The following is a 13,912-nucleotide window of genomic DNA, read 5'->3' on the forward strand; positions in this document are numbered from 1 at the left end:
TAGTTTTAGGTTATTAATGCCCGGGTTATTTTTAAAATCCTATGTTTAAATTTTTATAATTGTAATTAGTACTTACATTGTATTTATTTGGGATACTTAATGATTATCTGTTTATGTTTTGTTTACTGGATTTTGTTTTTACATGCAGATCTAATTTAATTAGAGAATAAAATTCGAGCAAAAATGATTGGAAAATCAAATTACATGTTTCTCGCCTATTTGACATACTAAATTTCTGTAAACAACATAGCTTAAAAGTTTGGAATTTGGATATGGTCCTAATGGAAGAGGAGGTATTTTTTTTTAATTTTTTTTAAAATTGTTTAATTTACATTTATTATATTTTTTTATAAACCTCTTTGGTTTTTTATTAATTAATTTTATTAAAAAAAAATTAAATTGTAATTTAAGTGGCTTAATCAAGTTATTAAAATAACTTCTTTTTTTTTAATTATAGGGTGATTACGTTCATGCCTCAATTAACACCAGCTTTGTTCAACACTTTCATCCAAAATTGATTGAAGAAAAAGTTTACTTCTGTAGATACTTTTCAATTGTTCCAATCCAATGCCTTGATTTTTGTCATTATATTGATTTAATAAAAGTTCCATGCATGAATAAACACAGGGATGGACCGCATTTTAATTGCAATTAGTGGTCTTGATCTAATTGATGCAATAATTCATATCATACTACTTTTGATTAAAGATGTAATGGATGTATATTCTTCACGACATTGTAGACTAAATATAACAATGTGGAAGCTAGCTAATTGTTGACTAGCTTAGTTTAGTTACTAAGAAATTTTATGTTGAACATTGTTAAGCATATGTGGTTGAAATTAATTTCTTATTTGGTTAAAAATACCAATGCATAGATTTGATTTTATTTCGCAACAATTTTTCATTTATTAGTAAATATATTGATTCACTTTATATATATGTAAAGATTTAATTTATATCAATTTTATTTTTTCTAACATAAATAATGAATAATGAATTAGGATTTAAATTAATTAAACAATTAAAAATTTATCTTTTCACATTAAAGATTTTAGGTAACGGATGAAATATCATACTTATAATTTATTTATATTTGATAAATTCAATTATAATGAATAAAGTTGTATTATTACCAGTAGGTCTAAGTCCTTCTCTAACTAGAAGAGCAGCAAATCGTCTGCTCACTAAATAAATTACAGTAAAAAAAAATAAAATTAAACTTTTGTAATTTTGTCTGAAATTATTAATACATTAAAGCAAATAATTTAAAAACCTTAGATGAAAAAACCGTGCATCGCACGGGCTTTCATCTAGTATACTAGTAAGAAAAAGGATATCACGTTCAATTAAAAAAAATTCAGTTTTCTAAAAAAAAAAAAAAAAGGTTTTGGAATAGATACAAAAATAAGAAAAAATCATTGATATTAAAAAAAATGTCCTTTCTCTTTTTCTAGCAAAAAAACGTTCATCATTTATCATTTATTCGTCTTAAAGATTAACTTCTGTGTTAACAAAATTTATCATATCTAGTAATAAACTTTATTATGAATTGATTTCATCTTATGATTTGTTATTATTATAAATAGGTATTAATTCCAATTAAATAAGAGATTTGTAATTTCTTTTAGACTTAAATAATTCAAATGCCATAAGTAAAATTGGCGAATGAGATTTTAAAGTTTAAATTAATTAAATATAAAATATTATCTTTTGATATTAGAAAATTCATCTTAACATTTAATAAATGAGAGAATATTCACAATTTATTTTAAAATAAATAAAATAAAAATGTTAACTGCGAATATGATATACTACGTACAATGAATAAATAAAGTAACATATTTTATCACAAATATGCGAAAAAAATATAAATTGCAAAAAAATACAAATAAACCGTACATTGCATGAGTTTCATCTAGTATGAAATGTAATCATATTTCTTAACCAATCTTTACGTTTTATATTACAGTCATGGAAATTATATAGTTGACTTAGAATGATAATTTTTATTCCCCTCCATAATTTGCGGGTGTCAATGTTAATTCGTTTCCTTTCAAACGGTTTATAATAAGATTCAATCGATAATCAAGAAAGGATGACTCATCTGTATGCACAATACTGTATATATGACACTTAGTTGACCATTAATATTTAATTATACGAAGTAATCAATAATAATAATAATACTCGTGTAAAAATTGGTACTCATATTAATATTATATATCACGATTGAAAAATTCAGTAATAACTTACATACTTATAATAAAAATGAAAATTTGGTTTTTATTTAGTATGTTATAGAAATTTCGTTCGAAATATACAAGTGAATAATATCGATGTTAATAAGGTGTATAATACTCCCTTCAATTCATTTTTATTTTATATGTGTGTCATGTTCTTATTGTATACCTGTTTGTTTTTTAGAACCAAAAATATTATATGGGTTTTTAATATATCAATTTCGATACAGTTATAAATTAAAAGCCAGAAAGGAAAGAAATGTTGGAAGTTCTTGAGTGAAAAACAAATAAAGAAGATTGAAAAGTGAGGAAAAGTCCCACAATACAATACTACTAAATGCTTCCTTCGTTAATGATAGATTGAGAGTAGTAATTTACTACAACTTATTTATGAAAAGTGGTAAGAGACTAGGAGGGAGAATGCCCTATAAAGGTGCATGCGTGCCAAGCTGGGCTGGCTTGAGTGTTGGGGAATGTGATAGCGCGTAGGAGTGTCAATTCGAGAAAAATGTTCGATTTCGGGTTGGGTTTATCGGTTTTGAGTTTGAACGGGTCGGTTTATAATGGGTTGAAATAATTGGGTTTGGGTCGATTTTGAAAATTATCGGATCAGTTCATTTTTTTTTTTTTTTTTTTTGTGGTTTCTATTAGAATCGGGTTGTAATTGGTTTGGATAATAATCAGTTCGGGTTGAACTAGGTTGGTTTTAAAACGGGTTAAGCCAGTTTCGATTCAAACAATTCGGTACCTAATCAAGTCGGGTTGTAATCGGTTCGGGTCATAATCAGTTTGGGTTGAAGTGGTTAATTGGTTTCAAAATTGTTTTTGGTTCAAAACAATTCTGGTGAAATCAGGTCGGGTCATTATCTGTTTAGGTCATATTCGGTTTGGATTAAACTAGGTCGGTTTGAAAACGGGTATATCCAGTTTGAAGAGGGTTTTAGTTCAAATCATATCGAGTTAATTCGGATCGAAACATTATTGAGGTAGGTTAGTTTGATAATGGGTAGGAACGGGTCAAGTTATAATTGAGTTAAGTCTTAAATAAGTTGGGTTTATCGTAGTGGCTTGAAACAGATCGGATCATAAACATATTGTGTTACAGGTTGTAAACAACTCTATCATAACGGATTACGGGTTATAAACGGTTTCTCCTCAACGAGTTTACAGGTTGGAAAAGTTTTGGTCTCAAGGGTTACAGGTTGAAAATAGTTCGGTCACAACAGGTTACGGGTTATAAACGGTTTGGTCTCAACGGGTCACAGGTTGGAACGGTTCGGATTTATCGGATTTTCGTCGGGTTTTAACAGTTACAGTTTGAAATAGGTCGGTTATTATCGGGTTCGGACGTTATCGGTTGGGCTTGTTTTCGATTTCGGGTTGTAACGGTTGGGCTTGATAACAGGTCGGGTTGGGTCATTAACAATTTGCAGCAATTCAGTTCGGTTCAGTACTGATTGGAAAAAATTGGATCAGGTCGGTTTTCGATTTTCAAAAATAGGTTTTTAATAATTAGGTTCCTTTTTGGATCGGTTCAGAGCAGTCGGGTTTAACGATTCGGATTAGAAATTGACAACTCCGGATGGGTGTGTTAAGACCATCCTATCCTTAGGTTTTTGGGTGCTCATCTTTAAGGACTCTTAAAGTTGTTATTTTCTATTATGCAAATTTATGTTATAGCAGTTTGGTTTTTTTCAATTTAATTTTATTTGAGAAATTTGACCACTGAGAATTGGTTAGCCCTTAATTTCGTGCTAGTCCTACAAGGCAACCACTTCACGTCGTGACATTTGTTACTTTGTTAGTTTGGTTCGTCGCAACATGAAAATATTTATAACTTGTTTTTGCTTTTTCTTTTTTTCCTTTTTTTCTTATTATTTTTTTACATGAGCTTAATAAATGTTTTTGCTTATTTTTTTTTTATTTTTTTTTTTGAGATAAATGTTTTTGCTTATTTTATAACAAGAAATATGTTTAAAGCCATTTTTTCTCCAATCTTGGATGTTCTTTGAAAAGTTAAAACATAAGTTTTGATGAGTGGACGTGAGATACAAGGTCATTTATTAGACCAAGAAACGAGGAATAATTCAACTTAATGTGGAGTAGCAATAAGCAATTAGTCTAATAGTCATTACGCTAACGGCTAACACGGTCTACTGCCGAGCCCCACACATTTATTTCCTTTCTAGATGACGACATGACGTGCTTTTGAATTTCAACGAAAATTAACTGATTTTTGCTCCAAAATCCGGAACCAATTCAATTTGCAACTTTGAACTCCTCGCGAAAACTAGGGGAATTGTTGTAAATTTTTCATATCTTGCAGCACAATGTGTAAAGTGATAATTATTGGTTCTACCATATTGTCTTTTTTAAGGTGAGTACGGGTCATGCATGCCAACATGCCTCGTGTAGTCTTGCACAAATAAGTCGTATCTAAAATTAATGAATTAATAAATTAATGAATTAATAAATTAATGAAATTGAAAGTGAGCAATATTTCACTTGGTTAGGGCTTCTCTTCTGATTTCTATTTCCTTTTATTCATTGCACTTTTACTTATTCAATATTGACTTTTGACTTTATACCTTTACCCCCTTTAAACTATAAAACAAACTATTTGCTTTTGCTACTTGCGTTTTTTTCATAATCCTTTAAGATATTTGTTACAACATTTATATATAAAATATCAATTTTTTGATTCTATGATACAATATTCTAGAACAATTTAGGCATCGTTTGGTTGCATTAGAGAAATAGAAACCCATAGGAATTTATAATTCGTGGGAAGTTTCCTAGAAAATGCTAAAATCATGTTTGGTTGATATGAAGGAAATTGTATTTCCCATGAATACATTTCCTATGTTTTGTTTGGTTGACCTTATATAATTCTCATATATTATAACTACCATAACTGCTTTTCCAATTTTTTGAGGCAAAAATTATAATTTTATCCAAAAATACATAAGGGAATTTTGATTGATCAAGCCATAGTGGGGAATTAAATTCTCATGTTTTTGAGGAATTTCCATTTACCAAGGAAATTCAACTTCCCACATATATATTAACCAAACAATTATGCATATACTCTCTTCGCATGATTCTATTTCCACCAATAGTAAAGTGTAACCAAACAAGGATTTAGAATAAACATGAGCAAGTACATACTAATCTTGCTTGATATCCACCAAAACAAATAAGCCAATAAAATTTGGGTCACACCTAACACTCCTATATTTATTTGGGCTAGATAATCTAGAGAAGTATCTACTCTTTGTTATTCACAATGTGACAAAGAGAAAAATATATATAGTACATTTTTTTGAGAGGAAGGGAAAAACATCCTAGCTATGATGGATGATTTTATGGTAGTTATCCTTAAAATGACTATCATTATATTAATTTTTTATTAGCTGATTTTGATTTTTTTTAATGTCAAAATTATTTATAAATCATTTATCTAATTTTGAAATCTATTGATTAATTGGAAATAATTTTTGAATTGTTTTTATAATTTTCCTAATTAATTTTCAAAATTCTGTTTTTATTATTAGTGAAATTAAAAAAGTAGTTCATAACTAAATTTTAAAAACTTACAAAAATAAAAATAAAAAAATAAATTTTGAAAGTATGAATTAATATTTATAATTAATTTTGACATAAAAACTAAATAAAAAATCAGCTAATAATAAATTTGTATAATGGTAGTCATTTTAAGGATGGCTACCATAGAATTTTTACTTAAAATAAGGTTAATAAGATCATATAGATTCCCGCAAAGTATCACTACTATAGCGGCTCAAAAAAGAAAATAGATCATATACAACCTCTGTTTCATATTTTTTGCAACTTTAGGATATTATTTGTAAGATATGAAATATATCAAAGTTGCAAAAAATATGAAACAGAGGTAGTAGATTTTTTTTTTTAAGACAGATCATGTAGATTATATGAGTGTTGTTTTAGAGTATCCTAAATAGTTAATGATTGACCTTAATCTAAATATATTTCAAGTTATATTAATGATACATATATACAGTACAATCCATTAAATATTTAAGAAAATTTAATAGCTTGTATTTAATCAAGTTGGTGCACGTAATATTTAGAGAATTTTGTCAACAACTGCCATTTAAATGACCAATTTTGAAAACAACTATCTTTTTAATTTTTTTTTTTTGAAAAAACTACCACAAGAACACAAAAACTTTGAGTAGCACTACCATATATAGTTTTTCGGCAAGATTCTCCGTTTTGGGGGCCTATTTTGTAAAATTTCCCTCCAAAAAACCAATACAAAAAAATGTCCATATAGAAACAAAATTCTAGCGACAGAATTCAATCCGTTTCTAAATTAGAGACGAAATTAAAAATTTGTTTCTAGATTAATTTAGAAAAGAAATTTAAAAAAAAATATGTTTCTAAATTGGAGACTGAATTAAAAAATCTGTCTCTAAATTAGAAACGGATTTTTTTCCGTTACTAATTAGAAATGGATTATTTTTCCGTTGCTAAATTTAGAGACGGAATTTTTTTTTTCGTTGCTAAATTAGAGTTTTTTTTTTTTTTTTTTTTTTTTTTTTTTTTTTTTAATAATATGAGCGACAGATTTTTAATTCTGTCTCTAAATTATTTTCAAAACAAATTATGTAAATTATTACTTTAGAGACGAATTATGTAAACTAGTCTCTGAACTAGAGACGGATTTGAAAATCCGTTTCTAAAGTAGAGACGGATTTTAAATTTCGTCTCTAATAATTCTTTCAGTTATTATTAATTATGTGCGTAGAAGTAAACAAATAATATTTGGTACAGTTGGTAAGAGTTTCACTATGTGACTTTGAGGTCACAGGTTCGACTTCTACCTATAGCGATTCTTGAGATTGGGGATTCAAGGAGCCTTACATGCAAAGCCGAGTCGGGTTGACCCGAGTGAGGCTGAACCGAATAGCATATATTATAGACACAAAAAAAAAAAATTTCCATTGCTAAATTTAGAGACAGATTTTTTAATTTTTCCGTTGCTAAATTTAGAGACGGATTTTTTTTTTCCGTTGCTGTATGAGCGACGGATTTTTTTTTTCAGTTGCTAAATTTAGAGACAGATATTTTTTTCCGTTGCTAATACCAACGACAGATAAAAATAATTTGTTGCTAAAACCAGCGACGGAAATAAAAATCCGTTGCTAAGTTAAGCAACGAAAAACAAATACAACGTCACTAGTCTTATTTAGCGACAACAGCTTTGCCAAAGGAGTAATTTTGAATCAAAATTTGTCACTACCTATATTTAGCGACATAAAAGCACAATCTAGCAACGGATTTGACCTGTTGCTAAATGTCTATTCTTTTTTGTGGTAACTCATATTAGATGACAACATTGATCTACATTAAGTAATACACTTCAATTGCCCCAAACCCCCCAATTTCATAAAACCCCAAATTCATTTTTTGACCAAGAACCCTAATTTTGAGATTCAATTGAGAAATCAAATCAACTACAACGAGAAATTAAAGACAATTGACCTATAATTGTGTTCGGCTACCAAATTCCTATTTTCTCTATCGCAATTGATTTAAATTTTACAAAGTATGGTCTCTCATCCGGAGATTCTTACCGGAAAATTAAATGTGGTAGTGCTACTTAAAGTACGTTTTTGAGTTTTTGTGGTTGTTTTTCAAAAAAAAAAATTAAAAGGTAGTTATTTTCAAAATTGGTCACATAAATGATAGCTGTAGTAAATCCCCCGCTGTAGCTTTTAAAATCTGTAGAGCTAGCATCGATGCCACCCGAGACGCAGGTTGTCAGGAAACGGCCTGCATTAGAAAGATTTCGTTGTTTTGAGAAATATTTTGATAGCCGCTGACTGTCACTGTATTACCTCCAGAATTCCAACCTTGGCATTGACCCTGATAGCCGTAGTATGCAGTGTATGCGAGCTAAGATTTTTATTAAATATGTTCCAACGTTTCTCCTTCTCAGACTCATCCTTTTAATCGCGACTGTTCCGGATAAGATCCGACAACCCGCATCCGAGATCCATGACGACCCTATCGTCCGACTGAGCACCTACACAGGAAATAAGGATTAGCTAACCCCGGAATGAATCTGGGGATAACTACTCTGATGACAAAGTCAAAAAGTGTTTAAGAAAAGGAGAAGAGAAGATATCAAGAGAGAGAGAGAGAGATTAAGAGAGTGAGAGAAACAGAGTAATAAATGCTACCTCTTTATGAAGAATTAAGTTGGCTATTTATAGAAGACTCAACTGCCACATGACTGCATGCCATGTAGATAATGTTCTTGCCAAGTGTTGGTCGCCTAATGCCACGTGTTATTCATCTGACAACCGTTATTTATGTCGTTATAGTAGAATGTCGTTATACGCATTATGACCTTTAATAGGTACCCGCTCAATCTGTGATGATAGTTGATATCGGCGTGTATCTATCTATTATCGGTATCTCCCTGTACAACTAGCCCCGCAAGTGAGGACGTCAGTGTAATTGTTGTTCTCACTTTTAAATCTTGTAAGTAGCGAATTGTGTTTTTGGTAGTTTGTTTATTGTGTCAACATTGTTGCGTCAACTTTTTTATTAGACTGAGTGCTTTCTTAAATTTAATCATTTCAACCTTAGGAGACTGAGTTCTCATTTAATGTTATTCACTTGCCAACTCAGTATTATATGTTTCTTGCACTCTGTAGTGCACTTTTCTTCCTACACTCTTTTTTGTTAAATTCAGGCCAAGAGCAAAATACCTCTGTGAGCCTGTCTGCCGATAGCATATAAGCTCTACTTAATTTTCGGGCTGAGAGCAAAAAACCTCTGATTTGCCCCCCAAGTGAGCTTGTCTACCGATAGTAGATAAGCTCTGATTATCCAAGAAGGATATCAATCGCCATTCAAACCAAAATTAAACTTTTCTTTTCTTTTCCTTTTTTTCGACTATTGTTGGGATACTTGTCTTAAATCTAGCTGAGCAATTTTGAATTGGCTAAAACAATCTAGCCGTTGGATCTCTGACCAACCCGTCATATCAACCGTCACCTCCTAAGCCCTATATATTAAGTTTTTCTCTTCCTTTTTTTTTTTCCTTTTCTTTATCTTCCCAAAAGTCTTATCGAAATTGAACTGAAGCGAACTTGGAGCATTTGTTTGTGCGATTGGTAACGACTACTCAACTTTTTAAAGCGTAACCAAGACTTGAAGTTCGGCACCTTGTTGATTCTAAGTGTATTTGTTGTTTAGATTTTCGAAGGTACTTATGAACTCTGAATTTTAATTTTGCATGTTTTCGATTTTTACGATTTTAGCATAGGTTTCCGTTATAGATATCTGATAATAGTTTTGAGGTGGAACGACCTACCCTTAGCACTGTTAGGCATCGCCTTATTAGGCAATCTTTGGGTAATGATATCAGTAAATCTCAAGGAACAGCGTCGTCTCTTTCTGAAAAAACTGACGATCCCTTTCAACCGCTAAGTGCTCAAGAACAAAAACGGGCCTATATTTGGCATAAGATAATAGCCAATTGTGAGAAGGCTTTTCGTCCCGACAACCCTGATTTGCCTTACGATATTGAAGTTCTTGACGTTAAGCCGGTTAGCGTCCTTTATCACCTGCGCAGTTTCGCAGATAAGCCAGATCTTGATCAGTACAGTACCAACGTCGGTCATATCGAGATTAGTACTTGTACAATGCCAGGGATTAAACAAACCAGTTATCAACCCCATGATGCACTTGATCATTCTCCCGATAGGGCCGAACCCAACAGAAGGCTGGGTAAAGCCCAGGTGGTAAGTTCCATTGAGTCTGGATCTGAATCTAATGACCGTGAGACTAGTCAACATGACGAGAGGCAGTCCCAATCTCCCGTACATGAGTCTGCTGTAAATTCTGTTCCGGCGAGATGACGAGGGTGAGGAGGTAAACCAGAAAGAAAACCTGGATGCTGGTGAAAAGGAGGATGTTATCGACTTAATGGAAGAAGTTACCTAGGAGGAGGGTCTAGATGAAGGTTACAATTCTGAAATTGACGATGCCGAGCACCGACAACCTCTTGTGCTACCGGCCAACAGCAAAGTTGCTAAGGCTAAGATTAACAAAGCTTGGCACAAGCTAGCTTCGAAAAAAGACTATTACCGGCATGCCAAATGTTTTTACAAGCTGCCTGAAGGGTATGAGCTGACTCTCCCTCCTCTTGAGTCTTCCGTGCTAGACTGCCCTACTGGGCATGTTGCTATTTATACGAAGCACTTCGACTTCGGCCTCCGCTTTCCCCTTCACCGATTTATTGTTATAATTTTAAGGGCTTGGAATGTGTGTCTTGTACATCTAACCCTCCCCCCCCCACTATTTGAGCCATGGTTGCCTTGGTATGGATCATGTTATATAAAAATTTTCCTCTAACCCTTAATCTATCTCGGAGGCTGTTATGGCTTAAGAGAGATGGCCAATCTAAGGGATGGTGGTCACTGTATACAACTCCCCATAAATACACAGTGCACCCTAAACTATCCAGCTGTAAAGGCTGGCAAGACAAGTTTTTCTCTATGCGTGTTCCTGACAACTTACTATCCTCACCCTATGTTGGACACAATTGCCGACAGGGGCCTCGGTAAGCAAGAACATAAGGTCTTTGACTATTTTGATGTCGAGGAAATTGATGTCGGTGACGACCGTGTTCGAATTTCTCCAAAGGTGTGGGTGCCAAGCGTGAAGTATATTCTCGGCAATGCCCCTTTGTCTCGTGTCGCTTTATGCTGAACCAACAATTATGGTACTTATCTTGTGTTTTGGTGTCATTCTTACTTTTGTAATTTTCAACTTTTGTATCTGTAGGATTTGTTTTATTATTTTGTTGTTGCCCTCTTTCTTATGCACATGTATATATATGCATCATCTAACCAGTACGATATATGTCCCTTTTATTTTAGGGGTTGATAAATTGGATAAGAAAATTCTGGGTTTATCTGCCAATGGTAAGAGAGTAATAAAGTGTTGTCCGAAATCGCCCACACCGAGCTACGACACTCTTGTCACTTACTACAGCCGCTCCGCAGTAGGCAATCCGAAAAGAAGAACTGAAGAGATGGCTGATGAGAATGCCAGAAGAAGCGGCAGGCGGATACTATCTCTTGCCAACCGTCGTGGCGGAAGAAGTGGGGCTGCTCAGTCAAGGAAGGAGGATGAGCAGCCTACCAAGAAGTCCAAGTAGGATGATGGTCAGCAAAAGCCGCCATCTCTAAAACGGCAAGCTGAGATTAAAAAAGAACAGCTGGCTGACCCCGCTATCTAGCCTACAAAGAAGGCAGTGCTGGATGGGGCAACTATGGTGGACATTGAGGATTCTCCACTTCGGGAACAACCCACTGCCGTAATCCAGCCCGAAGCATAGGCTAAGGGTCCTACCGGCTCTGATGTGAGCGCTCTCGGCATTATATATCGGGCCAATCAATGGATAGAGCGGCCATCCGGTAAGATCCCTGATGAGGTTGCTAAGAGGTTCGCCGTCCCAGGTGGTCGGTCCCAAGACCGGTGGCAGCCAGAGCTGGACGTATGCCGCAATGAGTTCATCTTTACCGATGACCCACTGCGGGGTGGCACTTTAGGATACCGGCTACTCCGTAACTTGGCTACCCCCATTGATAGGCCCGCTGGTCTTGTCGGCCCAGTTGCTGCCCAACACATGCACGACTTAATGAAGGTATCTTATCGTCCTATATTGATGCCATTGTTATTATTCTCATTATTCTAACCAACTTGGTCACTTATTTTTTGGTATGCAGACTGTTGCCTCTGGTACCGAACTTGTTAAGATGTATCGGTACTACCAGGAGCAACACCATCAAGCCACACTAAATCAGCAAACTTCGAAGACAGCTCTGAAAAATGCACAAAAGGCTCTTGACGGAATTAGGGCAACGAAGAAGAAGGATGACAAAGAGTTAAAAGATCTTAGGGAAAAGACAGGCAAGATTAAAGCCGCCGAGGATGAGATTAATGGTCTTCGTTTTCAACTAGACAAGAAGTCCAAATCTGCTGACAGGCTGCCGCTAGTGCAAAAAGAGCTTGATGATGCCAAGGGTACTATCGGCCTCTTGGAGGAGAAGGTCCAAAAAATGGAGGCTGACAAACCTGACATTCGGGAAAGAGCTGTCAGTCGGTACCTGAGTTCCGCCGAATTCATAGAGAGACTACAAAACTGCTATGATGGTGGGTGGACTACATCTCAAAGATGTGTGGTTCGGGTTACTGGTTGGACAAAACCTGAATGGGCCAAGGTTGAGGCAGCCTTCACCAAGAGGGCTCATGAGCATGCTACCGGGTTCGAATAGCAACAATTTACCGATGAAGATATCTTCAACGCCGAACCCAGCGAAGACAATGCTCTAGTGGACCCCAACGTCTTGAATTCTCCAATACCTGAGGGGCCGGAAGCACCTCAAGCTTGTAGGGGCGGGCAGTCATCACCAATATCATCATGTGGCTCTTGTGTATATGGGCCTTATCAGAATTAACGCTTTTGAAATTTCTCTTATTGTGCAAAACTCTTTCTTTTGATTGTGCTGTTTATCGGCATGTACCCCTATTTATGGTGATGCCTATTAGTTGTAAACTTTTTAAACTGTTTTTCTACTTTGACTATGTTTACTTGCGTCTACACAAGATATTATCATAAAAAAACAACGCTTAATTATTTTAAGCTTAATTACTGTAGTGACCATGGAATCTTGCAAACGACCTACGTCTCAAAAAAGCCGTTTGTGCAATATATTAATGTTTTATATTAGGCTATCTATACTATCTGCTCCCCTTTAGAGAATGTACCTGCACAGCTGGTGCATTCTTTAAAGAGTTCGATCCATGTGCTACGCGCATTTTAGTTTCCGTTTTCTTTATTATGCATTTCATTTCCGTTTTCAACCTACTTAACTAGCTTCTAGCTAAATGTTTCCTGATAACTATTTTTACAATCTTCCAGTGGGTAAGGAGCTATAATTTGCTGGTTTTAATATTTATCAGCCATATCAGCTGTTTTCGGCGGTCTTTGCCATGGTTGCATGTCATATCGGCATATACCATGGTCGGAGGAGGCCGGTTTATTACCTTGGAAGTTCAAATTATTACACTGGCCATTTTAGTGGTGTCAGGTTACACCCACTGAAATGCCTTTCTCGGCGATCCTTGTCATGGCTACACCTCATGTCGGCGTATACCATGACGTGATTTGGCCGGTATTATACTTTGAACCTACAGCTTCACAAAGAGTAAATGTTCACAGTTGATCAGACCATGAGCTCATCACTTTCGAGGGAGTGGTTTTTAGCTGTCCATCCCATTTGATAATGTTACTTCAAATGGAGGATGCCTAATCAACATATTAATATCAGATGTGGTACCCTTTTTATTTTTATCGTCAGTACTATCTGATTAAGATAGTTCAAAAGACATACATGTTACACCGAGTAAATTAAACATAAATCTTTTTAAGTACTACAACGTTCCACACATTCTTTAATGGCTTGCCCTCCATTGTTTCCAGATGATATGATCCTTGTCGAACCGTGTCACTGATCTTGTACGGTTCATCCAAGTTTACCGACAACTTGCCATCCAAACTACCCTTTCCTGTTGCTGCAGTTCTTTGTAATACCAAATCCCCAG

Source organism: Chenopodium quinoa, unplaced genomic scaffold (assembly GCF_001683475.1).
Source record: "Chenopodium quinoa cultivar QQ74 unplaced genomic scaffold, ASM168347v1, whole genome shotgun sequence".
NCBI lineage: Eukaryota > Viridiplantae > Streptophyta > Magnoliopsida > Caryophyllales > Amaranthaceae > Chenopodium > Chenopodium quinoa.